Source organism: Aegilops tauschii, chromosome 7 (assembly GCF_002575655.3).
Source record: "Aegilops tauschii subsp. strangulata cultivar AL8/78 chromosome 7, Aet v6.0, whole genome shotgun sequence".
In the NCBI taxonomy this organism is placed as follows: domain Eukaryota; kingdom Viridiplantae; phylum Streptophyta; class Magnoliopsida; order Poales; family Poaceae; genus Aegilops; species Aegilops tauschii.
In genome coordinates this window covers 136477410-136504860 of record NC_053041.3, presented here as the reverse complement: position 1 = coordinate 136504860, position 27451 = coordinate 136477410, and the positions used below count along the sequence as shown (strand labels likewise).

Below are 27451 nucleotides of genomic sequence, written 5' to 3'. Positions count from 1 at the left end.
GAACAGAGTCTGGTCAAACAATGTCGACACCGTAGGAAAAGACGCGCGGCGCGGGATGCCGCCGGCACCTATAACTATAAATACAATCTTCCTCCTCATGTTAAGCCACAGACATACAGAGCTTAGTTCAGAAACAAGAAACAGAGCAGGTTTTAGCGATTCCTTTGGAATAGCATCCTATTGGCGCTGCACTGCACAATCTGCATCCAGTTCACACAAGATGGTAGCGAGCAAGATGATGGTGGCGAAGGAGGCGATCCCACTGCTGACGCCGCACAAGATAGGGCGGTTCGAGCTCTCCCACCGGGTGGTGCTCGCGCCGCTCACGCGCTGCCGCTCCTACACCAACGTGCCGCAGCCGCACGCCGCGCTGTACTACTCGCAGCGGGCGACGGAGGGCGGCCTGCTCGTCGCGGAGGCCACTGGCGTCTCCGCCACCGCGCAGGGGTACCCGGAGACGCCCGGCGTCTGGACGCAGCAGCAGGTCGACGCCTGGAAGCCCATCGTCGACGCCGTCCACCGCAAGGGCGCTTTCTTCTTCTGTCAGCTTTCGCACGTCGGGAGGGTCTCCACGAATGGTACGTCCCTTTCCTAAGCAATTATAGGCATCGATGCTATTTTGTCTTGCTGAACTATATAATTCCCGTAATCGATTAATTGTTACAGTACTTATATCTTGCTCTCTGTTTATATTGAAACAAAACAGATTTCCAGCCAGATGGACAGGCGCCGATCTCCAGCACCGACAAACAGATAACACCCGATGCTGAGTCCGGCATGGTTTACTCCAAGCCCCGGCAGCTTCAAACAGAGGAGATACCATTGATCGTCGATGACTTCAGACGCGCTGCCCGGAATGCCATCGAGTCGGGGTTCGACGGTGTTGAGATCCACGGGGCACATGGGTACCTATTGGAGCAGTTCATGAAAGACAGCTCTAACGATCGCACCGACGAGTATGGTGGAAACCTCGAGAACCGGTGCCGTTTTGCAGTGGAGGTAATTGATGCTATTGTCCATGAGATTGGTGCCGATCGCGTAGGAATCAGGTTGTCTCCATTTGTGGATTACATGGATTGCTTCGACTCTGATCCACATGCACTCGGAATGTACATGGTGCAACAACTCAACAAACATCAAGGGTTTGTCTATTGCCATATGGTAGAGCCGCGGATGGCCATTGTGGATGGCCGCAGTCAGATACCCCATGGGCTCTTGCCCTTCAGGAAATCATTCAACGGCACTTTCATTGCCGCCGGAGGGTATGATCGAGAGGAAGGCAACAAAGTGGTGGCCGACGGCTATGCTGATCTCGTTGCTTATGGGAGGATCTTTTATCTTTCTGGCTAATCCAGATTTGCCTAAGAGATTCGAGCTCGACTCACCCTTGAACAAGTACGACCGCAACACTTTCTACACGCAAGATCCTGTCATTGGCTACACAGATTATCCTTTCCTTGAAGGATCGAATGGGGAGTAGTTCACCCAGTCGACTTGAATTAGTGATGTGTTTGATTTTATACAGTAGGTAATGATTTATTCAATGTGTGTATGCACGGGCATGCGCATTGTATCATTTCCATCAATAATTTACCTTTGTTCTCCCATGTAATGCCAATATGTCAAGATATTATTTTTTTCATCAACAGTGACATCACTGTCTTCAACAACCTGTAAGACAAATTATATTCCCACGGTACCCAAAAACGGTGGTGCGTCCTCACGGGTTGGTTTTGTTTTGATGAGGAGGGGACTTCCCTATCCGGCCTATTCCAATAGCGGCTTCAGCAGCCGCAAGGGCTATAACAAAGTTCGCAAAAATATCTCCTTTTAATTGGCAACTATCAAATAGATTAGAAAATGTTATGAGATTTTCATTAATTGAATTCAGTATAAGTTCAAGACATATTAGAGTTCTAACTATGTTTCGGCTTGTGATCAATCCATAGATACCAACCAAAAATAAATACACCCAAAAAAAGTATATGCTCAAACATCATTAACTAACTCCTTATCAATCTTGATTCATTTCAATATGAGGACAAGAATTGGACCGATTCAATTAATTACAATAGAACAATTACACAACAAAAGAGAAAGAAAGAAGGTATTTGTTGGCAATAGATGGGTTTTTACTAAATAAAAATTATGATTTGTTAGTTATTTACGTCGGCCCCGCTAGCCTTTATTGGGACACCAACACAGCTTGTATGCGCTGCTAGACCTAGTTGGCTTCAATTCCCATTTTGTTTTGCCATTCTAGGTAGGCGCTCTGCTGACGCACGACGATGCAGATAGGTAAACCTCGTGCACATTCCTAGTGTAAAATCAATAGCCATCTATTGATTCGTTTGCCATTGGGATGCCCGGTTACAACGCGTCAGGTACGTCTATGCGGTCGTGATTCTCAAGTCCTTATACAGTTGTCGAGACCATGCATCTTCGCCAGGGCTGCCACATCACGATGCCGGACACAACCGATAGACTCGGGCGTTAGGCTGCCAATTAGAGTACTACCTCCGTTTCAGTTTACAAGTCTTACGCGTTTACCTAGGTTGCCAATTTTATCACCCTAATATAAACTATATAACACAAAAATTATACCGTTTGAAAATAGAACATCTGAAGTTTATATTGGTATATTTTTTGTAATATATGACTTGTATTAGGTTGGTCAAATTGACGGCCTAGGGGTACGCGCACGCCCTGTAAACTGAGAGAGAGGTAGTAATAGTACTATTGAATTTATTATCCATCCGGAGTAGATCATCAAAGTTTGACCCAAAATATAAAAAGTATAAGACTACCAAAATATGATCCATATGCTATAGAAAGTAATAGTACTATTGAATTTGTGTTCAAAAGAGGATACCAACGGTGACATATAGTATATATATTTTATCAGTAAAATTTATGGTGAAACCTTGACCCTAGTAGAATTTTTTCGGGCCGAGATTAGTTTCTTTTAGCTTATGAATAACTATATTTTAAATGAAAATTTGGAGAATCACAGTAAACACACATAAGCTTTCAATATTTGACTTTGAATTATGGTTTTCATTTTGTTTTCAAAATACCTGGCTCCAAGGAGACAGTAGCCAAAAACTCGCAGTGACGTATAAACGTGTTTCCCTTTCTTATACAGCGACAAGTTGGCATCAGTTTTTTTTCCATTTATTTTATTTATGGGAACACACTTCACTTGATGAGGCCGAAACAACACGCGCTCACGGCTGAGAGCAGTGATTAGAGGTGAAAGTAATGCAGTGCCAATTGTTAAGAGCAACGGCAGCAGCGCAGTCAACTACTCCCTTCGTTCCTAAATATTTGTCTTTTTAGAGATTTCAACAAATGACTACATACGAAGCAAAAGGAGTGAATTTACACTATAAAATATGTCTATATACATCCGTATGTAGTAGTCCATTTAAAATCTTTAAAAAAATAAATATTTAGGAACGAAGGAAGTATACATTTGCGCTGACGTTCATACGATGTAGGCAAGTGCAATCACTATCATACTGATGGAATCATGGAAAGGTGAGGAAACTTCTCGTGGCTTCTTCCCGTCGCCGGACGCTAATACGCCACGAGCAGGAAGCCTTCCAGGAAAGACGTTCAGGTCGTTATCTACGCTAAGCCACAAAAAGGTTCTAATACTTTTACCACAAAAGAGGTGATCTACTAACTCGTTGACCATTTTATCTTGTACTCACTCTGTTCGGAATTAGTTATCGGAGAAATGAATGTACCCTAGACATATTTTATTTTCAGATACATTCATTTTTATTCATTTTTACGACAAGTAATCTCGAATGGAAGGAGTAAAATTTATTGGAATTATACATGGTCTAAGTAATATCACAACTTGTTTTAAACAACAGTACTCCCATTGCAAAAAATATGTCTACGGTCTACCTGAATTCAAACTTTCTGAAATGAATGATCTACAGAGATCTTGTCGTAATGCTCTTTGAAATTCAATTTTTCTGAAGTACACATTGTTCAAACCAGAAAGGCTAGGACACACAAGTTTGCGTCATCGCTTCCATGCTGATTGATCGCAATCAGCACCAAACTGCTCGGCCAAAAGAAAGCACCAAACTGCTGGAGCCTTGATGAGAACACGGCCAGATACGCTGTATCTTGTTCCCAAGGGATGCGCTTCTCTTCGGAGGAGCCGATGACGGAGATGGTGACGAGAGGAAACGGGAACGGGAAAATAGTCCGATCACACAATGTCGATACCGTAGGAAAAAGAACGCCCGGCGCGGGATGCCACCGCCCACCGGCACCTATAAATACAATCTTCATCCACATGTTGAGCCACACACATACAGCGCTAAGCACTAAAATCTACTGTTTCTTGCTTCTGGACTCCAGAAGCAAAAACAGTAGATTTTAGCGATTCCTTTGGCATAGCATCCTATTGGCGCTACAAAATCTGCATCCAGTTCACACAAGATGGTAGCGAGCAAGATGATGGTGGCGAAGGAGGTGATCCCACTGCTGACGCCGCACAAGATGGGGCGGTTCGAGCTCTCACACCGGGTGGTGCTCGCGCCGCTCACGCGCTGCAGCTCCTATGCCAACGTGCCACAGCCGCACGCCGCGGCGTACTACTCGCAGCGGGCCACCAGGGGCGGCCTCCTCATCGCCGAGGCCACCGGCGTCTCCGCCACCGCGCAGGGGTACCCGGAGACACCCGGCATCTGGACGCAGCAGCAGGTCGACGCCGTCCACCGCAAGGGCGCTCTCTTCTTCTGTCAGCTTTGGCACGTCGGGAGGGTCTCCACCAACGGTACATTCCTTTCCTAAGAAATTCATGCTATTTTGTGTTGCTAAACTATATGATCCCCATGATCCATTAATAGTCACTAATACTTAATCTCGCTCTCTGTTTATATATGGACAAAGAGTCTGGTATGGGCAGGCGCCGATCTCCAGCACTGACAAGCAGATAACGCCTGATGCCGAGTCTGGTATGGTCTACTCCAAACCCCGACAGCTTCAAACGGACGAGATACCACTGATCGTTGATGACTTCAGACGCGCTGCCAGAAACACAATCGAGGCGGGGTTCGATGGCGTGGAGATCCACGGGGCACACGGGTACCTATTGGAGCAGTTCATGAAAGACAACTCTAACGACCGCACCGACGAGTATGGTGGCAGCCTTGAGAACCGATGCCGCTTTGCAGTGGAGGTAATCGATGCTATCGTCTATGAGATTGGTGCGGATCGTGTAGGCATCATGTTGTCTCCATTCGTGGACTACATGGACTGCTTCGACTCCGACCCACATACACTCGGGATGTACATGGTACAACAACTTAACAAGCATCAAGGATTTGTCTATTGCCATATGGTAGAGCCGCGGATGGCCATTGTGGATGGCCACAAGCAGATGCCCCACAGGCTCCTGCCCTTCAGGAAAGCATTCAAGGGCACTTTCATTGCCGCTGGAGGGTATGATCGGGAGGAAGGCAACAAAGTGGTGGCCGACGGCTATGCTGATCTCGTTGGTTACGGGAGGATCTTTCTGGCTAATCCAGATTTGCCTATGAGATTCGAGCTCGACTCACCATTGAACAAGTACGACCGCAACACTTTCTACACGCATGATCCTGTCATTGGCTACACAGATTATCCTTTCCTTGAAGGCTCGAATGCCGAGTAGTTGACCCACTCGACTTCAATAGTGATGTGCTTGATTTTATACAATATGTAATGATTTATTCAATGTGTGTATGCACGGGGCATGCGCATTGTATCATTTCCACAAATAATTTACTTTTATTCTCCCATGAAATGCCAATATGTCAAGATATTATTTTTCCCATCAATAGTGATATCACTGGCTTCAACAACCTGTAAGACAAGTTCTATTTCAATGATACCCAAAACAGCGGTGCGTCCTTACCGGTTGGTTTCGTTTTGATGAGGAGGGACTTCCCTATCCAGCCTATTCCAATAGCGGCTTCAGCAGCTGCAAGGGCTATAACAAAGTTTGCGAAAATATCTCTTCTTAATTGGCAACTATCAAATAGATCAGAAAATGTTATGAGATTTTCATTATTTGAATTCAGTATAAGTTCAAGACATATTAGAGTTTTAACTGTGTTTCGGCTTGTGATCAATCCATAGATACCAATCAAAAATAAATACACTAAAAAAGTACATGCTCAAGCATCATTAACTATCTCCTTATCAATCTTGATTCATTTCAATATGAGGGCAAGAATTGAACCAATTCAATTAATTACAATGGAACAATTACACAATAAAAGAGAAAAGAAAGAAGGTATTTGTTGGCAGTAGATGTGTTTTACTAAATCAAAAATTGTGATTCGTTAGTGATTTATGTCTGCCCCGCTAGCCTTTATTGCGACACCAACACAGCTCGTACGCGCTGCTAGATCTAGTTGGCCTCGATTCCCTTTTTGTCCTGCCATTCCAGGTAGGCGCTCTGCTGAAGCACGATGATGCAGGTAGGTAAACCTTGCTCACATTCCTAGTTTGAAAACAATAGCCATCTATTGATTCGTTTGCCATTGGGATGCCCGGTTACAATGCGTCGGGTACACGATTCTTGAGTCCTTGTACAGTCGTCCAGACCATGCGTCTCTGTCTGGGCTGCCCACATCATGACGCCGGACACAACAGGTAGACTTGCTCGTGAGGCTGCCAATTAGAGTAGTAGTACTATTGAACCTATTATGCATCCCGAGTAGATCATCAAAGTTTGACCAAAAATATAGAAAGTATACGACTACCAAAATACGATTCATATGCTATAGAAAGTAATAGTACTATTGAATTTGTGTTCAAAAGAGAATACCAACTGTGACATACAATATATATTTTATCAGTAAAATTTATGGTCAAAGTTTGACCCTAGTAGATGTTTTTGGGCTGAGATTTGTTTCTTTCAGCTTACAAATAACTATATTTTAAAATGAAAATTTAGAGGACCATAGTGAACACATATAAGCTTTCAATATTTGTTTTGAAACTTTGAATTATGGTTTTCAAAATTTTTAAATACCGGGCTCCAAGGAGACGGTAGCCAAAAACTCGCAGTGATGTATAAACGTGTTTCTTTTTGTTCGACAAGTCTGCATCAGGTTTGTTTTTGTTCATTTATTTTAAAGAACAAACGCTGGCTGAGAGGAGTGGTTAGAGGAGTAGCATCTAGCATGCGGCGGCAGCGCAGTCAACTCCACGTTTCCGCTGACGTTCGCACGATGTAGACAAGTGCGACAACACTCAACTGATGGAATCATGAAAAGGTCAGGAAGCTTCTCCTGGCTTGTTCCCGTCGCCAGACGCTAATGTGCCGCGAGCACCAAGCCTTCCATGGGGCACGCGGGTACCTATTGGAGCAGTTCATGAAAGACAGCTCTAACGATCGCACCGACGGGTACGGTGGCAGCCTCGAGAACCGGTTCCGCTTTGCGGTGGAGGTAATTGATGCCATCGTTCATGAGATTGGTGCGGATTGTGTCGGAATCAGATTGTCTCCATTCATGGACTACATGGACTGTTTCGACTCTGATCCACATGCCCTCGGCATGTAGATGGTATAACAACTCAACACGCATCAAGGGTTTGCCTATTGCCATATGGTAGAGCCACGGATGGCCATTATTGATGGCCGCAGGCAGATACCCCATGGGCTCTTCCCCTTCAAGAAAGCATTCAACGGCACTTTCATTGTCGCTGGAGGGTATGATCGAGAGGAAGGCAACAAAGTGGTGGCCGACGGCTATGTTGATCTTGTTGCTTACGGGAGGATCTTTCTGGCTAATCCAGATTTGCCAAAGAGATTTGAGCTCGACTCACCATTGAACAAGTACGACCGCAACACTTTCTACACGCAAGATTCTGTCATTGGCTACACAGATTATCCTTTCCTTGAAGGCTCGAATGCCGAGTAGTTAACCCACTCGACTTGAATTAGTGATATGCTTGATTTTATGAAGTATGTAATGATTTATTCAATGTGTGTATGCACGGGGCATGCACATTGTATCATTTCCACCAATAATTTACTTTTGTTCTCCCATGTAATACCAATATGTCAAGATATTATTTTTTCCATCAACAGTGACATCACTGTCTTCAACAACCTGAAATATATATTCTATTCCCATGGTACCCAAAGCAGTGGTGCGTGCTTACCGGTTGGTTTCATTTGGATGAGAAGGGGACTTCCCTATCCGGCCTTTTCCGACAGTGGCTTCAGCAACTACAATGGCTATAACAAAATTTGTGAAAATATCTCTAAATTGACGAGTATCAAATAGATCAAAAAATGTTACGAGATCTATATTAATTGAATTAAGTATAAGTTCAAGACATATTAGAGTTCTAATCATGTTTCGGCTTGTGACAATCCATAGATACCAATAAAAAATAAATACTCTCAAAAGAAGTACATGCTCAAACATCATTAACAACTCCTTATCAAACTCAATTCATTTCAATATGAGGGCAATAATTGAACCGATTCAACTAATTACAACAGAACAATTACACAACAAAAGAGAAAAGAAATGAGGTATTTGTTAGCAGTAGATGGGTTTTACTAAATCAAAATTGTGATTCTTTAGCTATTTACGTTGCTGATCCTGTCCTGCTAGTGTTTATTGGGACACCAGCACAGCTCGTAGGCGCGGGTACATCTAGTTGGCCTCGACGATGTGTTGTGCTGACGCGCCATTCCAGGTATGCGTTGTGCCTGTTAGAGTTATATTCATAGTGGCCTTTGGCTTTTTGTATTCTGGCCTTTGGCCTCCCCTGTACATGTATATATGGTGGATTTTGCCTCCTGATAATATCAAGTTGCTTTTCCTAACATGGTATCAGAGCCCTAGGGTTTTTCTTTCGCACGCGCAACTCGTGCTCTTCCGATCCAATTTCTTGCATCGGCTGTCGCACCTTCTGCCTCTGGCCGATTGCTGTGGCTACTCTGCTCTGTTCTTTGTGTGTTCGTCCGCGCGAGCAGCACGCCATCGATCCAACTCCAGTTGGCTCATCCGCGTCCGCCGGCCTCCGGCTACGGGTTCCCGTTGCTGTCCTCGTCCTTCGTCCGCCGGTTCCCGCTGCCGTCTTCGTCCGCCGGGCGCCGGTTCCCGCTGCCGTTCTCGTCCGCCGACCACCGCCGGTTGTCCTTGTCCTCCGGCCGCCGGTTCCCGCTGTCGTCTTCGTCCGCCGACCACTGGTTCCTGCCGGCTCCCGTGCCAGATCGGCCGCTGGCCACTGGATCCATCTCACGCCCGCCTACGCTGAGTGCGGGGATGTGAATCGATCCAACTGCCTGGTTGTGTGCGTGGGTGCACGGCCCGTGAATCACGTTTCTTTTGGGCTGCTGGTGGGCAGCCAGTTGGCCTGCTTCATTCGGCTGCCTAGTTTCAGTTGGCCTGCTTCTTTCGGCAGCCTGGTTTGAGTTCTGTTGGTAAAAAAAGAGAGAGAGATAAAAAAGAGAGAAAAGAAAAGAGGAAAAAAAAGGCACAACGTTTCTGTCGGGCATGTCTCTCCCTCGCCGCCCGGTGTTTTCCGACGGTATTCCATACATTGATCCGGTCTTGCACATGCGCCTTCCCTCGGTGCTTGGTGCTCGCCCGTTTGGAGGTGATGTTTGTCGCTCTACTTCGACACCTTTTGCGACTTCCACCGGTGCTGCTGGCCGCTCTACATCAACTCCTTTGGCAGCTGCACCGCCTCTTCTAGCCACTTCTGTGCATGGCGCTGGTCGTTCTACATCGACTTTCTTGGTGTCTTCTGCTGGTGATGTTGGTCGTTCTTCAACGACTCTTCTCATGACTTCCGCATTGGGTGATTGTCGCCCTACGCCGACTCCCTTTACGGGTTCTGCACGCGGTGGTGACCGCTATGTGTCGACTCTCTAACGCCCCGAGACCGACGCTTCAGAAGACTTCCATATTTTTGTGATCTCCGCGTGTTTCTTTTGGCGCTTGCTCTTTTATTTTTGCATTGCATCATGTCATCATGCCATCATGTCATTAATTTTTAAAACTCAACTAAATAAATTGCATGGATCTTCGATCTATTTAAATCGAGGGAATTCACATGGTGATTTCTCTTTATAACATATCCTCCTAATATTAGGGAGCTATATTAAAAATATTCCATTAACTTTGGAATCACCATAACACACTTGCAATTTAATTCTCATGCCTTTTGCTTCATGTTTGTTCTCCAAACTTTCTCCATATTTCTTTCTCCATTTTTCGAGGCTCCTCCTAAAGTCTCAACATTTCTGGACACTCCTAAATCCTAGACTCCATTCAAACTCCTTTCGCGCAAGTTAAATAATTTTGGGTTTAACTTCGCCTATTTTGCTGGAACCACTTTTGTTGGGTTGGAAACATTCCATAAAGCCCTACAAAAATATCCCACCATTGTATTCTTCTCCATGGCCTCCTCTCTTGATTCTTTTTTGTCTCTCTCTATTTTTCTGTTAGGAGAATATCAAGAGAGAGGGGAGCAGTGTTGGAAATCGTAGCATAATTTAAAATTTTCCTACGCTCACCAAGATGCATCTATGGAGTCTACTAGCAACGAGGGGAAAGGAGTGCATCTACATACCCTTGTAGATCGCGAGCGGAAGCTTTCCAATGAACGTGGATGACGGAGTCGTACTCGCCGTGATCCAAATCACCGATGACCGAGTGCCGAACGGACGGCACCTCCGCGTTCAACACACGTACGGTGCAGCGACGTCTCCTCCTTCTTGATCCAGCAAGGGGGAAGGAGAGGTTGATGGAGATCCAGCAGCACGACGGCGTGGTGGTGGATGTAGCGGGTCTCCGGATCTGCAACATTCAGGTCCGTATGTACTTTACAAATATCTATGTCTCCATTTTGAACACTTTCACGAATGGAGTTGAAGCGACACTTGATATGCCTGGTCTTCCTGTGAAACCTGGGCTCCTTCGCAAGGGCAATAGCTCCAGTGTTGTCACAGAAGAGAGTCATCGGGCCCGACGCATTGGGAATCACCCCTAGGTCGGTAATGAACTCCTTCATCCAGACTGCTTCCTGTGCAGCCTCCGAGGCTGCCATGTACTCCGCTTCACATGTAGATCCCGCCACGACGCTTTGCTTGCAACTGCACCAGCTTACTGCTCCTCCATTCAAAATATACACGTATCCGGTTTGTGACTTCGAGTCATCCAGATCTGTGTCGAAGCTAGCGTCGACGTAACCCTTTACGACGAGCTCTTCGTCACCTCCATAAACGAGAAACATATCCTTAGTCCTCTTCAGGTACTTCAGGATATTCTTGACCGCTGTCCAGTGTTCCATGCCGGGATTACTTTGGTACCTTCCTACCAAACTTACGGCAAGGTTTACATCAGGTCTGGTACACAACATGGCATACATAATAGACCCTATGGCCGAGGCATAGGGGATGACACTCATCTTTTCTATATCTTCTGCCGTGGTCGGGCATTGAGCCTTGCTCAATTGCACTCCTTGCAATACAGGCAAGAACCCCTTCTTGGACTGATCCATATTGAACTTCTTCAATATCTTGTCAAGGTATGTACTCTGTGAAAGACCAATGAGGCGTCTTGATCTATCTCTATAGATCTTGATGCCTAATATATAAGCAGCTTCTCCAAGGTCCTTCATTGAAAAACACTTATTCAAATAGGCCTTTATACTTTCCAAGAATTCTATATCATTTCCCATCAATAGTATGTCATCCACATATAATATGAGAAATGCTACAGAGCTCCCACTCACTTTCTTGTAAACACAGGCTTCTCCATAAGTCTGTGTAAACCCAAACGCTTTGATCATCTCATCAAAGCGAATGTTCCAACTCCGAGATGCTTGCACCAGCCCATAGATTGAGCGCTGCAGCTTGCATACTTTGTTAGCATTCTTAGGATCGACAAAACCTTCCGGCTGCATCATATACAACTCTTCCTTAAGGAAGCCGTTAAGGAATGCCGTTTTGACGTCCATCTGCCATATCTCATAATCATAGTATGCGGCAATTGCTAACATGATTCGGACGGACTTCAGCTTCGCTACGGGTGAGAAAGTCTCATCGTAGTCAACCCCTTGAACTTGTCGATAACCCTTAGCGACAATTCGAGCTTTGTAGATGGTCACATTACCATCTGCGTCCGTCTTCTTCTTAAAGATCCATTTGTTTTCTATGGCTCGCCGCTCATCGGGCAAGTCAGTCAAAGTCCATACTTTGTTTTCATACATGGATTCTATCTCGGATTTCATGGCTTCTAGCCATTTGTCGGAATCCGGGCCCGCCATCGCTTCTTCATAGTTCGAAGGTTCACCGTTGTCTAACAACATGATTTCCAGGACAGGGTTGCCGTACCACTCTGGTGCGGAACGTGTCCTTGTGGACCTACGAAGTTCAGTAACTTGATCCGAAGCTTCATGATCATCATCATTAACTTCCTCCCCAGTCGGTGTAGGCACCACAGGAACATTTTCCCGCGCTGCGCTACTTTCCGGTTCGGAAGGGGTGACTATCACCTCATCAAGTTCCACTTTCCTCCCACTCAATTCTTTCGAGAGAAACTCCTTCTCCAGAAAGGACCCGTTCTTGGCAACGAAGATCTTGCCTTCGGATCTGAGGTAGAAGTTATACCCAATGGTTTCCTGAGGGTATCCTATGAAGACGCATTTTTCCGATTTGGGTTCGAGCTTTTCAGGTTGAAGTTTCTTGACATAAGCATCGCATCCCCAAACTTTTAGAAACGACAGCTTAGGTTTCTTCCCAAACCATAATTCATACGGTGTCGTCTCAACAGATTTCGACGGAGCCCTATTTAAAGTGAATGCGGCAGTCTCTAAAGCATAACCCCAAAATGAGAGCGGTAAATCGGTAAGAGACATCATAGATCGCACCATATCCAATAGAGTGCGATTACGACGTTCGGACACACCACTTCTCTGAGGTGTTCCAGGCGGCGTGAGTTGTGAAACTATTCCACATTTCCTTAAGTGTGCACCAAACTCGTGACTTAAATATTCTCCACCACGATCTGATCGTAAGAATTTTATTTTTCTGTCACGTTGATTCTCAACCTCACTCTGAAATTCCCTGAACTTTTCAAAGGTTTCAGACTTGTGTTTCATTAGGTAGACATACCCATATCTACTTAAGTCATCAGTGAGAGTGAGAACATAACGATATCCTCCGCGAGCCTCAACACTCATTGACCGCACACATCGGTATGTATGATTTCCAATAAGTTGGTTGCTCGCTCCATTGTTCCGGAGAACGGAGTCTTGGTCATCTTACCCATGAGGCATGGTTCGCACGCGTCAAATGATTCGTAATCAAGAGACTCCAAAAGTCCATCTGCATGGAGCTTCTTCACGCGCTTGACACCAACGTGACCAAGGCGGCAGTGCCACAAGTATGTGGGACTATCGTTATCAACTTTGCATCTTTTGGTATTCACACTATGAACATGTGTAACATCACGTTCGAGATTGATCAAAAATAAACCATTGACCAGCGGGGCATGACCATAAAACATATCTCTCAAATAAATAGAACAACCATTATTCTCGGATTTAAATGAGTAGCCATCTCGAATTAAACGAGATCCAGATACAATGTTCATGCTCAAAGCTGGCACTAAATAACAATTATTGAGGTTTAAAACTAACCCCGTAGGGAGATGCAGAGGTAGCGTGCCGACGGCGATCACATCGACCTTGGAACCATTCCCGACGCGCATCGTCACCTCGTCCTTCGCCAGTCTCCGTTTATTCCGTAGTTCCTGTTTTGAGTTACAAATATGAGCAACCGCACCGGTATCAAATACCCAGGAGCTACTACGAGTACTGGTAAGGTACACATCAATTACTTGTATATCACATATACCTTGGGTGTTGCCGGCCTTCTTCTTGTCCGCTAAATATTTGGGGCAGTTCCGCTTCCAGTGACCACTTCCCTTGCAATAAAAGCACTCAGTCCCGGGCTTGGGTCCATTCTTTGACTTCTTCCCAGTAACTGGCTTACCGGGCGCGGCAACTCCCTTGCCGTCCTTCTTGAAGTTCTTCTTACCCTTGCCCTTCTTGAACTTAGTGGTTTTATTCACCATCAACACTTGATGTTCTTTTCTGATCTCCCCTTCCGCTGATTTCAGCATTGAATATACCTCGGGAATGGTCTTTTCCATCCCCTGCATATTGTAGTTCATCACAAAGCTCTTGCAGCTTGGTGGAAGCGACTGGAGGATTCTGTCAATGACCGCGTCATCCGGGAGATTAACTCCCAGCTGAGACAAGCGGTTGTGCAACCCAGACATTCTGAGTATGTGCTCACTAACAGAACTGTTCTCCTCCATTTTACAGCTGAAGAACTTGTCGGAGACATCATATCTCTCGACCCGGGCATGAGCTTGAAAAACCAGTTTCAGCTCCTCGAACATCTCATATGCTCCATGTTTCTCAAAACGCTTTTGGAGACCCGGTTCTAAGCTGTAAAGCATGCCGCACTGAACGAGGGAGTAATCATCAGCACGTGATTGCCAAGCATTCATAACGTCTTGGTTCTGTGGGATTGGTGCATCACCTAGCGGTGCTTCTAAGACATAATCTTTCTTGGCTACTATGAGGATGAGCCTCAGGTTTCGGACCCAGTCCGTATAGTTGCTGCCATCATCTTTCAGCTTGGTTTTCTCTAGGAACGCGTTGAAATTGAGGACAACGTTGGCCATTTGATCTACAAGACATAGTGTAAAGATTTTAGACTAAGTTCATGATAATTGAGTTCATCTAATCAAATTATTTAATGAACTCCCACTCAGATAGACATCCCTCTCGTCATCTAAGTGAAACATGATCCGAGTTTAACTAGGCCGTGTCCGATCATCACGTGAGACGAACTAGTCAAGATCGGTGAACATCTCCATGTTGATCGTATCTTCTATACGACTCATGCTCGACCTTTCGGTCCTCCGTGTTCCGAGGCCATGTCTGTACATGCTAGGCTCGTCAAGTCAACCTAAGTGTATTGCGTGTGTTCCGAGGCCATGTCTGTACATGCTAGGCTCGTCAACACCCGTTGTATTCGAACGTTAGAATCTATCACACCCGATCATCACGTGGTGCTTCGAAACAACGAACCTTCGCAACGGTGCACAGTTAGGGTGAACACTTTCTTGAAATTATTATAAGGGATCATCTTACTTACTACCGTCATTCTAAGCAAATAAGATGCAAAACATGATAAACATCACATGCAATCAAATAGTGACATGATATGGCCAATATCATCATGCTCCTTTGATCTCCATCTTCAGGGCACCATGATCATCTTCGTCACCGGCATGACACCATGATCTCCATCATCATGATCTCCATCATTGTTTCTTCATGAAGTCGTCACGCCAACGATTACTTCTACTTCTATGGCTAACGCATTTAGCAACAAAGTAAAGTAATTTACATGGCGTTATTCAATGACACGCAGGTCACGCAAAATAATAAAGACAACTCCTATGGCTCCTGCCGGTTGTCATACTCATCGACATGCAAGTCGTGATTCCTATTACAAGAATATGATCAATCTCATACATCACATATATCATTCATCACATCTTCTGGCCATATCACATCACATAGCACTTGCTGCAAAAACAAGTTAGACGTCCTCTAATTGTTGTTGCAAGTTTTTACGTGGTTTGTAGGTTTCTAGCAAGAACGTTTCTTACCTACGTATGACCACAACGTGATTTGCCAATTTCTATTTACCCTTCATAAGGACCCTTTTCATCGAATCCGTTCCGACTAAAGTAGGAGAGACAGACACCCGCTAGCCACCTTATGCAACTAGTGCATGTCAGTCGATGGAACCTGTCTCACGTAAGCGTACGTGTAAGGTCGGTCCGGGCCGCTTCATCCTACAATGCCGCCGAAACAAGAAAAGACTAGTAGCGGCAAGAAGAATTGGCAAACTCAACGCCCACAACTGCTTTGTGTTCTACTCGTGCATAGTAGCTACGCATAGACCTGGCTCATGATGCCACTGTTGGAAATCGTAGCATAATTTAAAATTTTCCTACGCTCACCAAGATGCATCTATGGAGTCTACTAGCAACGAGGGGAAAGGAGTGCATCTACATACCCTTGTAGATCGCGAGCGGAAGCGTTCCAATGAACGTGGATGACGGAGTCGTACTCGCCGTGATCCAAATCACCGATGACCGAGTGCCGAACGGACGGCACCTCCGCGTTCAACACACGTACGGTGCAGCGACGTCTCCTCCTTCTTGATCCAGCAAGGGGGAAGGAGAGGTTGATGGAGATCCAGCAGCACGACGGCGTGGTGGTGGATGTAGCGGGTCTCCACAGGGCTACATCGAGCTTCTGCGAGAGAGAGAGAGGTGTTGCAGGGGAGGAGGGAGGCGCCCAAGGCTGTAGGTGTCTGCCCTCCCTCCCCCCTTTATATAGGCCCCCTGGGGGGGGGGGGGGGCGCCAGCCCAGGGAGATGGGATCTCCAAGGGGGGGCGGCGGCCAAAGGGGGGAAAGGGTTGCCTTGCCCCCCAAGGCAAGGGGGAAGCTCCCCCTAGGGTTCCCAACCCTAGGCGCATGGGGGGAGGCCCAAGGGGGGCGCCCCAGCCCACTAAGGGCTGGTTCCCTTCCACTTTCAGCCCACGGGGCCCTCCGGGATAGGTGGCCCCACCCGGTGGACCCCCGGGACCCTTCCGGTGGTCCCGGTACAATACCGGTAACCCCCAAAACTTTCCCGGTGGCCGAAACTTGACTTCCTATATATAATTCTTCACCTCCGGACCATTCCGGAACCTCTCGTGACGTCCGGGATCTCATCCGGGACTCCGAACAACTTTCGGGTTTCCGCATACATATATCTCTACAACCCTAGCGTCACCGAACCTTAAGTGTGTAGACCCTACGTGTTCGGGAGACATGCAGACATGACCGAGACGCCTCTCCGGTCAATAACCAACAGCGGGATCTGGATACCCATGTTGGCTCCCACATGTTCCACGATGATCTCATCGGATGAACCACGGTGTCGAGGATTCAATCAATCCGTATGCAATTCCCTTTGTCAATCGGTATGTTACTTGCCCGAGATTCGATCGTCGGTATCCCAATACCTTGTTCAATCTCGTTACCGGCAAGTCTCTTTACTCGTACCGCAATGCATGATCCCGTGACTAACGCCTTAGTCACATTGAGCTCATTATGATGATGCATTACTGAGTGGGCCCAGAGATACCTCTCCGTCACACGGAGTGACAAATCCCAGTCTCGATCCGTGCCAACCCAACAGACACTTTCGGAGATACCCGTAATGCACCTTTATAGTCACCCAGTTACGTTGTGACGTTTGGCACACCCAAAGCACTCCTACGGTATCCGGGAGTTGCACGATCTCATGGTCTAAGGAAAAGATACTTGACATTGGAAAAGCTCTAGCAAACGAAACTACACGATCTTTTATGCTATGCTTAGGATTGGGTCTTGTCCATCACATCATTCTCCTAATGATGTGATCCCGTTATCAATGACATCCAATGTCCATAGTCAGGAAACCATGACTATCTGTTGATCAACGAGCTAGTCAACTAGAGGCTTACTAGGGACACGTTGTGGTCTATGTATTCACACATGTATTACGATTTCCGGACAATACAATTATAGCATGAATAATAGACTATTATCATGAACAAAGAAATATAATAATAACCATTTATTATTGCCTCTAGGGCATATTTCCAACAAGCAGTGCATAGCCGAAGCCCGCTTAAGGCCACCTGCGGCCTGACCTAGCCAGCCCAAGAGGCCTGCCCGGTCTCCTCTTATCCACCCTCTCGCTCGACCCCCTCTCCCTCGTTCCCCTGCTAGCGCCGCCACTCACACGCTCGCATCGAGCCAGGGAGAGGAGCTCCCTGCGCCCCTCTCCCTCGCGTCCTCGCCGTGGTCCTGCACGCTGCCCGGTGCCCCGCCGCCGAAAATCGCGAGGCCGCAGCCTCCTCCTCGTCTAGAGACGCAGCGCCATCCCCACCTCCAGCCGCGCCCGTCCTGGAGCTCGCCCGCCGTCCAGTCCCGTCGCCATGCCTGACTTGCTTCGGCCATGGCCACGTCGCCCCGCGCCTCTGCCTCCGCGCCACTCGTCGGAGCCCCGCGAGTTCGTCCCCGCCGCGCCAAGCCCTCTCCATCGACCTCCGCGACCAGCGCCTCCACTACCTCCCCGTCGCTGCGCCTGCCTCCTCTCATCGCGCCGTCCCCGTCCTCTTTCCGGCAGGATCCGCTCCGTCGTCGTGGTTCCCGGCACCCCGGACCTCCCCTGCTTCGCCAAGTTCGCCGCGCCGCCCTGGGTCTCCGTCGGGGTCGACCTCCTGCCCCGCCGGTCTACCTCCCCACGCCGGCAGCAAGCCTCGCTGCCGCCGCTTTTCACCAAGTCCCAGCTGCTCCCCTGCGTCGCCGGGAGCTCCTCCAACTGTTGCCCCGTATACCGCGTTGCTGCTGCCACTGGATCACCGAGACCGATCCTCCGAGGAACCCCGTGTTCAACTACACAATGAGCGGCAAGTACCACTACGACGGTGTTCGACTACGTGGATTCACCAAGTATTTCTTCGGATACACCAAGTTTGACTACACTGCGAGACCCGTACCCGGACCGTCAATCTTCTCCGAGAATTTTGCCAAGTACCACGACATCCGGAGCCCCGGATACACCAAGACCGTCCCGGATAACGTCAAGTACCTCTACCGACGACCCCGAACATCTATGAAAACGTGTACCACTACCGTCGCCGAAGACCCGCATAACAGAACCGTCAAGTTCAACTACCTTCGTGTACCACTACTTCCCTCGACGATTTTGAACCACTCCGAAAATGCACGCTTCGAAGGTATAACCGCCGAGAACGACGCCCGTGAACGAATGTGTGTGTGTTGTATGAGATGCTCGTGTTTGCACCGTTTCCGAGAGAGGTCTTTGCACGTTCCTCGATTGCCATGCCGCCGTACCGTGGGAACCCGGAATCCGGGAGCACCCCACCATTCTCTTGCGTGTTTCACACATCCGCACAATTCTCCTTGCGCCGGTATCTCCGTGAGCTACCGGAACCGATATGTTGCCGTGGCACCATTTTCGGATTCGTTGCCGTGGCACCCCTTCCTTCCGCCATGGTGACCAAATGCTTCATAACATGCTCTTGTCCACGTTTTATAAAAATTGTTTAAAACTTGCATTGTCATCCGCATCATGATAACAACATTTAAAATGTTTACAACTGATGTTTGCATTAAAATTGCTAAATGACATGAGGATTTTCCGGAAATATTGTTTGTTCTTCCGGCCTCATTTAAATTGCCTAGATAGTTAGTTTAATTATGCTTCACCCCTTGCCATGGTTAACAACATTTAATATTGTTGGTTACTTAAACAAGAGTGAACTAAATAATTAAATGTGGTGTTTCGTCAATATGCAACTCGTTGCATATCGAGCTCGACTTAACTTGTAGTATTGTTTGTTGCACTTTGCCATGCCATGCATATTTAAACCGGGCATGCATCATATTCGTTTGTGCATCATGCCATGTGTATGTGTTGGTTGTTTACCATGTTGTTTGTTTCTTTCCGGGTTGCTTCTCTCGTTAGCTTCGGTTTCTTTCCGGAGTTGTGAGGATTCGTTCGACTCCGTCCGTTTGTCTTCTTCATGGACTCGTTCTTCTTCCTTGCGGGATCTCAGGCAAGATGACCATACCCTCGAAATCACTTCTATCTTTGCTTGCTAGTTGTTCGCTCTATTGCTATGCCGCGTTACCTATTCACTTGCTTTTCAAGCCTCCCAAATTGCCATGAACCTCTAACCTTTGTCACCTTCCTAGCAAACCGTTGTTTGGCTATGTTACCGCTTTGCTCAGCCCCTCTTATAGCGTTGCTAGCTGCAAGTGAAGATGAAGATTGCTCCATGTTGGTTTATGTTTATGTTGGGATATCACAATATCTCTTATATTATTAATGCATCTATATACTTGGTAAAGGGTGGAAGGCTCGGCCTTATGCCTGGTGTTTTGTTCCACTCTTGCCGCCCTAGTTTCCATCATACCGGTGTTATGTTCCTTGATTTTGCGTTCCTTACGCGGTTGGGTGATTTATGGGACCCCCTTGACAGTTCGCTTTGAATAAAACTCCTCCAGCAAGGCCCAACCTTGGTTTTACCATTTGCTACCACCTATCCCGTTTTCCCTTGGGTTCTGCAGACTCAAGGGTCATCTTATTTTAACCCCCCCGGGCCAGTGCTCCTTCGAGTGTTGGTCCGAACTGAGTAGACTGCGGGGCCCCCTCATGGAAACTCGAGGTCTGGTTTTACTCGTAGGATGTCTCATCCAGTGTGCCCTAAGAACGAGATATGTGCAGCTCCTATCGGGATTTGTCGGCACATCGGGCGGCTTTGCTGGTCTTGTTTTACCATTGTCGAAATGTCTTGTAAACCGGGATTCCGAGACTGATCGGGTCTTTCCGGGAGAAGGTTTATCCTTCATTGACCGTGAGAGCTTATGATGGGCTAAGTTGGGACACCCCTGCAGGGTTTTATCTTTCGAAAGCCGTGCCCGCGGTTATATGGCAGATGGGAATTTGTTAATATCCGGTTGTAGAGAACTTGATACTTGACCTTAATTAAAACGCATCAACCGCGTGTGTAGCCGTGATGGTCTCTTCTCGGCGGAGTCCGGGAAGTGAACACGGTTTCTGGGTTATGTTTGACGTAAGTAGGAGTTCAGGATCACTTCTTGATCATTGCTAGCTTCACGACCGTTCCGTTGCTTCTCTTCTCGCTCTCCTTTGCGTATGTTGGCCACCATATATGCTAGTGCTTGCTGCAGCTCCACCTCACTACACCATCCTTTCCTATAAGCTTAAATAGTCTTGATCTCGCGGGTGTGAGATTGCTGAGTCCTCGTGACTCACAGATACTTCCAAAACAGTTGCAGGTGCCGATGATACCAGTGCAGATGACGCAACTGAGCTCAAGTGGGAGCTCGATGAAGATCTTGTCCGTTGTGTTGTTTCTTTCCTTGTTGATCAGTAGTGGAGCCCAGTTGGGACGATCAGGGATCTAGCAGTTGGGTTGTCTTCTTTTCTTTTGGTTCCGTAGTCGGACCTATGTGTGTACTCTGAATGATGTATGATTTATTTATGTATTGTGTGAAGTGGCGATTGTAAGCCAACTCTTTATCCCATTCTTGTTCATTACACAGGGTTGTGTGAAGATGACCCTTCTTGCGACAAAACCACAATGCGGTTATGCCTCTAAGTCGTGCCTCGACACGTGGGAGATATAGCCGCATCGTGGGCGTTACAGACTCGTTTTATGTCGACTCACCACACGGCCTCCAAGGGTGATGGCGACTGCTCATCGCCGGCAAGGGTTTCTACCTCAACCTCTTCTGACGTGTCGTTGTTTGTGCGTGAGATTGCACAGCTGCGATGCCTGCTTGATGCTTGGGATTCTTCACCGACAGTTTCTGTAGGTTCTGTGGCTGACTCTTCTGACAATGAGAAACCACCTTCTACCCATTCAGGTACATCCCCATGGATTCTTGATACTGGAGCATCTTTTCATATGACTTATGATTCTTCCACTTTGACCTCCGCTCGACCTGTCGAGTCTCCTATTCGTGTTCTTACAACGGATGGCACTCCCCTCCATGTAGCTAGTCGAGGCACTCTTAGCACTTCTTCATTTCATGTTCCCTCTGTAGCTCATGTTCCTCGACTTACCATGCAGCTCATATCTGGTGGTCAGATTGTTGACTCTAGTTGTAGGGTCATTCTCGACTTTGATTCGTGTTCTGTTCAGGATCGTCGCACGGGCGCTCTACTTGGTGCTGGCCCTCGACATTCTGATGGTCTTTGGGAGCTTGACTGGCTTCGTCTTCCCTCCGCTGCCACCGCCGCCAGTCTCACAACTCCTGCTGCTTTATCTACCAGCTCTTTTCAGCAGTGGCATCATCATCTTGGGCATCTATGTGGTTCTCGTCTCTCGTCTTTGGTTCATCGCGGTGTTCTAGGATCTGTCTCTGGTTATGCTTCGTTGGATTGTCTAGGTTGCAGGCTTGGCAAACAGATTCAGCTACCCTATCCTCACAGTGAGTCAGTGTCCGAGCGCCCTTTTGATCTCGTTCACTCTGACGTTTGGGGTCCGGCTCCCTTCATTTCAAAAGGGGGCCACCTATACTATATTATGTTTATAGACGATTTTTCTCGGTACACTTGGATATATTTCTTGTCTTCTCGTAGTGAGGTCTTATATATATACAAAAAATTTGCTGCATGGTTCATACGCAGTTTTCCACTCCTATTCGAGTTTTTTGCGCAGATTCAGCTGGTGAGTATATCTCCCATGCGTTGCAAGGATCCCTTGCCGAGAAGGGTACTCTTGCTCAGTTCTCTTGTCCTGGTGCTCATGCTCAAAATGGTGTGGCTGAGCGCAAGCATCGTCACCTTCTTGAGACGGCGCGTGCGATGATGATCGCCGCCTCTCTTCCGCCCCACTTCTGGGCTGAGGCCGTTACCACTTCCACCTATCTCATCAACATTCAATCATCTGCTGCTCTACAGGGCGGTATTCCTCTTGAGCGTCTTTCTGGTCGTTCTCCTGATTATTCGGCACTTCGTTTGTTTGGTTGTGTTTGCTATGTTTTGCTTGCCCCTCGTGAACGCACCAAACTAACCGCTCAGTCTGTTGAGTGTGTCTTTCTAGGATATAGTGATGAGCATAAGGGCTATCGGTGTTGGGATCCTGTCAGTCGTCGAATGCGTATTTCCCGGGATGTTACCTTTGATGAGTCTCGTCCCTTCTACCCGCGTCCATCCTCCTCGGCCTTTTCCACGGAGGACATCTCTTTTCTTACGTTTCCAGATACACCTTCCTCCGTGCCAAGTATTCCTATTCTTCGTCCCGCTGTTGCGGATCCGACGTCATCCTCTCCTATGGTTTGTTCTCCTCCCTCATCACATGACTCTCCACCTTCAACACCGATACCTTCCTCTTCTCCACCTTCATCACCGATACCTTCCTCTTCTCCACCTTCATCACTGATACATTCCCTGTCTCCACCTCCAGTGATTCCACCTCTCCCCTCCTTTCCTTTCCATTATACTCGGCGTCAACGTGTTGTGGACGAGTCTACTGACGTGCCCTCTGCTTCTGATGTGTCCTCTTCCTTCTCACGGCCGACTTATGGTCTTCGTTCTCGTCCTTGTCCGCCCCCTGATCGATATTCTCCTTCTCACTATGGTATTTCAACCGTTGTTGAGCCGACTTCTTATTGAGATGCTATTGTTCATCCTAAATGGCAATTTGCCATGGCAGAGGAGATTGCTGCCCTTGAGCGCACCGGCACGTGGGATCTGGTTTCTCTTCCTCCCCATGTTCGTCCCATCACTTGTAAGTGGGTCTATAAGATTAAGATCGCTCCGATGGTTCTCTTGAGCGTTATAAAGCTCGTCTTGTGGCTCGTGGCTTTCAGCAGGAGCATGGTCGTGATTACGATGAGACTTTTGCTCCTGTGGCCCATATGACCACTGTTCGCACACTCCTCGCAGTGGCCTCTGTTCGCCACTGGTCCGTATCTCAGCTTGATGTTAAGAATACCTTTCTTAATTGTGAGTTGTGTGAGGAAGTTTATATGCAGCCTCCACCTGGGTATTCAGTTCCTGATGGCATGGTTTGTCGTCTTCGTCGCTCTCTCTATGGCCTTAAGCAAGCCCCCCGCGCTTGGTTTGAGCGTTTTGCCTCGGTGGTCACTTCAGCTGGTTTTTCGCCCAGTGCTCATGATCCAGCGTTGTTTGTCCACCTTTCTGCTCGTGGTCGCACTCTTCTTCTTCTATATGTTGATGACATGATCATAACCGGTGATGATCTTGAGTACATTGCCTTTGTCAAGGCCCGTCTCAGTGAGCCGTTTTCTATGTCTGATCTTGGTCCTCTTCGTTACTTTCTTGGGATTGAGATTTCGTCCACCTCTGATGGCTTTTTTATTTCCCAAGAAAAGTATATCCAGGATCTTCTTGCACGTGTGGCTCTTAGTGATGAACGCACTGTTGAGACTCCTATGGAGCTTAATGTTCACCTTCGTGCTTCTGACGGTGAGCCCTTGTCTGATCCGACTCGTTATCGTCATCTTGTTGGGAGTCTTGTCTATCTCGCTGTCACTCGTCCGGATATCTCCTATCCTGTCCATATCCTCAGTCAGTTTGTTTCTTCTCCCACTTCAGTTCACTATAGTCACCTTCTTCATGTTCTACGATATCTTCGTGGCACGATCTCTCACCGTCTCTTATTTCCTCGTTCCAGCTCGTTACAGCTGCAGGCCTATTCGGATGCTACCTGGGCTAGTGATCCTTCGGATCGTCGTTCACTTTCTGCTTACTGTGTCTTTCTTGGTGGTTCCCTCATTGCCTGGAAGATGAAGAAACAGACTGCAGTTTCTCGTTCGAGTGCAGAGGCTGAGTTGCGAGCTATGGCTCTTCTCACGGCTGAGATGACTTGGTTACGCTGGTTACTTGAGGATTTTGGTGTCACTGTTACTACACCTACTACACTCCTGTCAGACAGTATAGGTGCTATCAGTAATGCACGGGACCCAGTGAAGCATGAGCTTACCAAGCATATTGGTGTTGATGCTTTCTTTGTGCATGCTAGTGTGCAGGACCATGTTATTGCTCTTCAGTATGTGCCTTCTGAGTTACAGCTGGCGGACTTCTTCACGAAGGCCCAGACTAGAGCGCAACATGGATTTTACCTCTCCAAACTCAGTGTTGTGGATCCACCATGAGTTTGAGGGGGGGGGGGTGTTAGAGTTATATTCATAGTGGCCTTTGGCCTTTTGTATTCTAGCCTTTGGCCTCCCCTGTACATGTACATATGGTGGCTTTTGCCTCCTGATAATATCAAGTTGCTTTTCCTAATAGTGCCGACGCACGACGATGCAGGCAGTTAAACCTTGTGCATATTCCTAGTGTAAAAAATAGCCATCTATTGATATGTTTGCCACCGGGACGCCCGCTAACAACACGTCAGGTACGTCCATGAAGGAAATATGCCCTAGAGGCAATAATAAAGTTGTTATTTATATTTCCTTATATCATGATAAATGTTTATTATTCATGCTACAATTGTATTAACCGGAAACTTAGTACATGTGTGAATACATAGACAAATAGAGTGTCACTAGTATGCCTCTACTTGACTAGCTCGTTGAATCAAAGATGGTTAAGTTTCCTAGCCATAGACATGAGTTGTCATTTGATTAACGGGATCACATCATTAGGGAATAATGTGATTGACTTGACCCATTCCATTAGCCTAGAACTTGATCATTTAGTTTATCTGCTATTGCTTTCTTCATGACTTATACATGTACCTATTACTATGAGATTATGCAACTCCCGAATACCGGAGGAACACTTAGTGTGCTACCAAATGTCACAACGTAACTGAGTGATTATAAAGGTGCCCTACAGGTGTCTCCGATGGTGTTTGTTGAGTTGGCATAGACCGAGATTAGGATTTGTCACTCCGATTGTCGGAGAGGTATCTCTGGGCCCTCTCGGTAATGCACATCACTATAAGCCTTGCAAGCAATGTGACAAATGAGTTAGTTGCGAGATGATGCATTACGGAACGAGTAAAGAGACTTGCCAATAACGAGATTGAACTAGGTATTGAGATACCGACGATCGAATCTCGGGCAAGTAACATACCGATGACAAAGGGAACAACGTATGTTGTTATGCTGTTTGACCGATAAAGATCTTCATAGAATATGTGGGAGCCAATATGAACATCCAGGTTCCGCTATTGGTTATTGATCGGAAACGTGTCTCGATCATCTCTACATAGTTCTCGAACCCGTAGGGTCCGCATGCTTAACATTCGGTGACGATCGGTATTATGAGTTTATGTGTTTTGATGTACCGAAGGTAGTTCAGAGTCCCGGATATGATCATGGACATGACGAGGAGTCTCGAAATGGTCGAGACATAAAGATCGATATATTGGATGACTATGTTTGGACATTGGAATGGTTCCGGGTGAGTTCGGGCATTTACCGGAGTACCGGGAGGTTACCGGAACCCCCCGGGAAGTATATGGGCCTTATTGGGCCATAGTGGGAGAGAGGAGAAGGGATCCTAGGAGCCCCCCCCCAAGCCCAATCCAAATTGGGTGGGGGGCCGGCCCCCCTTTTCTTCCTCCTTCCTCCCCCTTCCTTCCTCTCCTAGTCCAACTAGGGAAGGGAGGGGGAATCCTACTCCCGATGGGAGTAGGACTCCTCCAGGGCGCGCCATAGAGAGCCGGCCCTCCCCCTCTTCTACTCCTTCATATACGGGGGAGGGGGGCACCCCATAGACACACAAGTTGACATTGTCTTAGCCGTATGCGGTGCCCCCCTCCACCATAATCCACCACGGTCATACCGTTGTAGTGCTTAGGCGAAGCCCTGCGCCGGTAACTTCATCATCATCGTCATCACGCCGTCGTGCTGAGGAAGCTCTCCCTCGACACTCAGTTGGATCGAGAGTTCGTGGGACGTCACCGAGCTGAACGTGTGCAGATCACGGAGGTGTTGTACTTTCGGTACTAGGATCGGTCGGATCGTGAAGACGTATGACTACATCAACCTCGTTGTCATAACGCTTCTGCTTTCGGTCTACGAGGGTACGTAGACAACACTCTCCCCTCTCGTTGTTATGCATCACCTAGATGGATCTTGCGTGTGCGTAAGATTTTTTTTGAAATTACTGCGTTCCCCAACAGTGGTATCAAAGCCAGGTCTATGCGTAGATGTTATATGCACGAGTAGAACACAAAGAGTTGTGGGTTATAATAGTCATACTGCTTACTAGCATGTCATACTTTGATTCAGCGGTATTGTTGGATGAACCGGCCCGGACCGACATTACGCGTACGCTTACGCGAGACTGGTTCTACCGACGTGCTTCTCACACAAGTGGCTGGCAGGTGTCAGTTTCTCCAACTTTAGTTGAATCAAGTGTGGCTACGCCCGGTCCTTGTTGAAGATTAAAACAGCACACTTGACGAAAAATCGTTTTGGTTTTGATGCGTAGGTAAGAACGGTTCTTGCTCAGCCCATAGCAGCCATGTAAAAACTTGCAACAACAAAGTAGAGGACGTCTAACTTGTTTTTGCAGGGCATGTTTTGATGTGATATGGTCAAGACATGATGCTAAATTTTATTGTATGAGATGATCATGTTTTGTAACAGAGTTATCGGCAACTGGCAGGAGCCATATGGTTGTCGCTTTATTGTATGAAATGCAATCGCCATGTAATTGCTTTAGTTTATCACTAAGCGGTAGCGATAGTCGTAGAAGCAATAGTTGGCGAGACGACAATGATGTTTCGATGGAGATCAA

General features: G+C 47.2%; 3 pseudogenes; all 3 read left to right on the top strand.

The window, feature by feature from the left end:
- Positions 1-133: 133 nt before the first annotated feature.
- Positions 134-1665, top strand: LOC120970856 (12-oxophytodienoate reductase 1-like; annotated as a pseudogene).
- A 2692-nt stretch (positions 1666-4357) lies between these two features.
- On the top strand, positions 4358-5812 carry LOC123495054 (12-oxophytodienoate reductase 1-like; annotated as a pseudogene).
- A 1295-nt stretch (positions 5813-7107) lies between these two features.
- Positions 7108-8014, top strand: LOC109742130 (putative 12-oxophytodienoate reductase 6; annotated as a pseudogene).
- The last annotated feature ends 19437 nt before the right edge of the window (positions 8015-27451 follow it).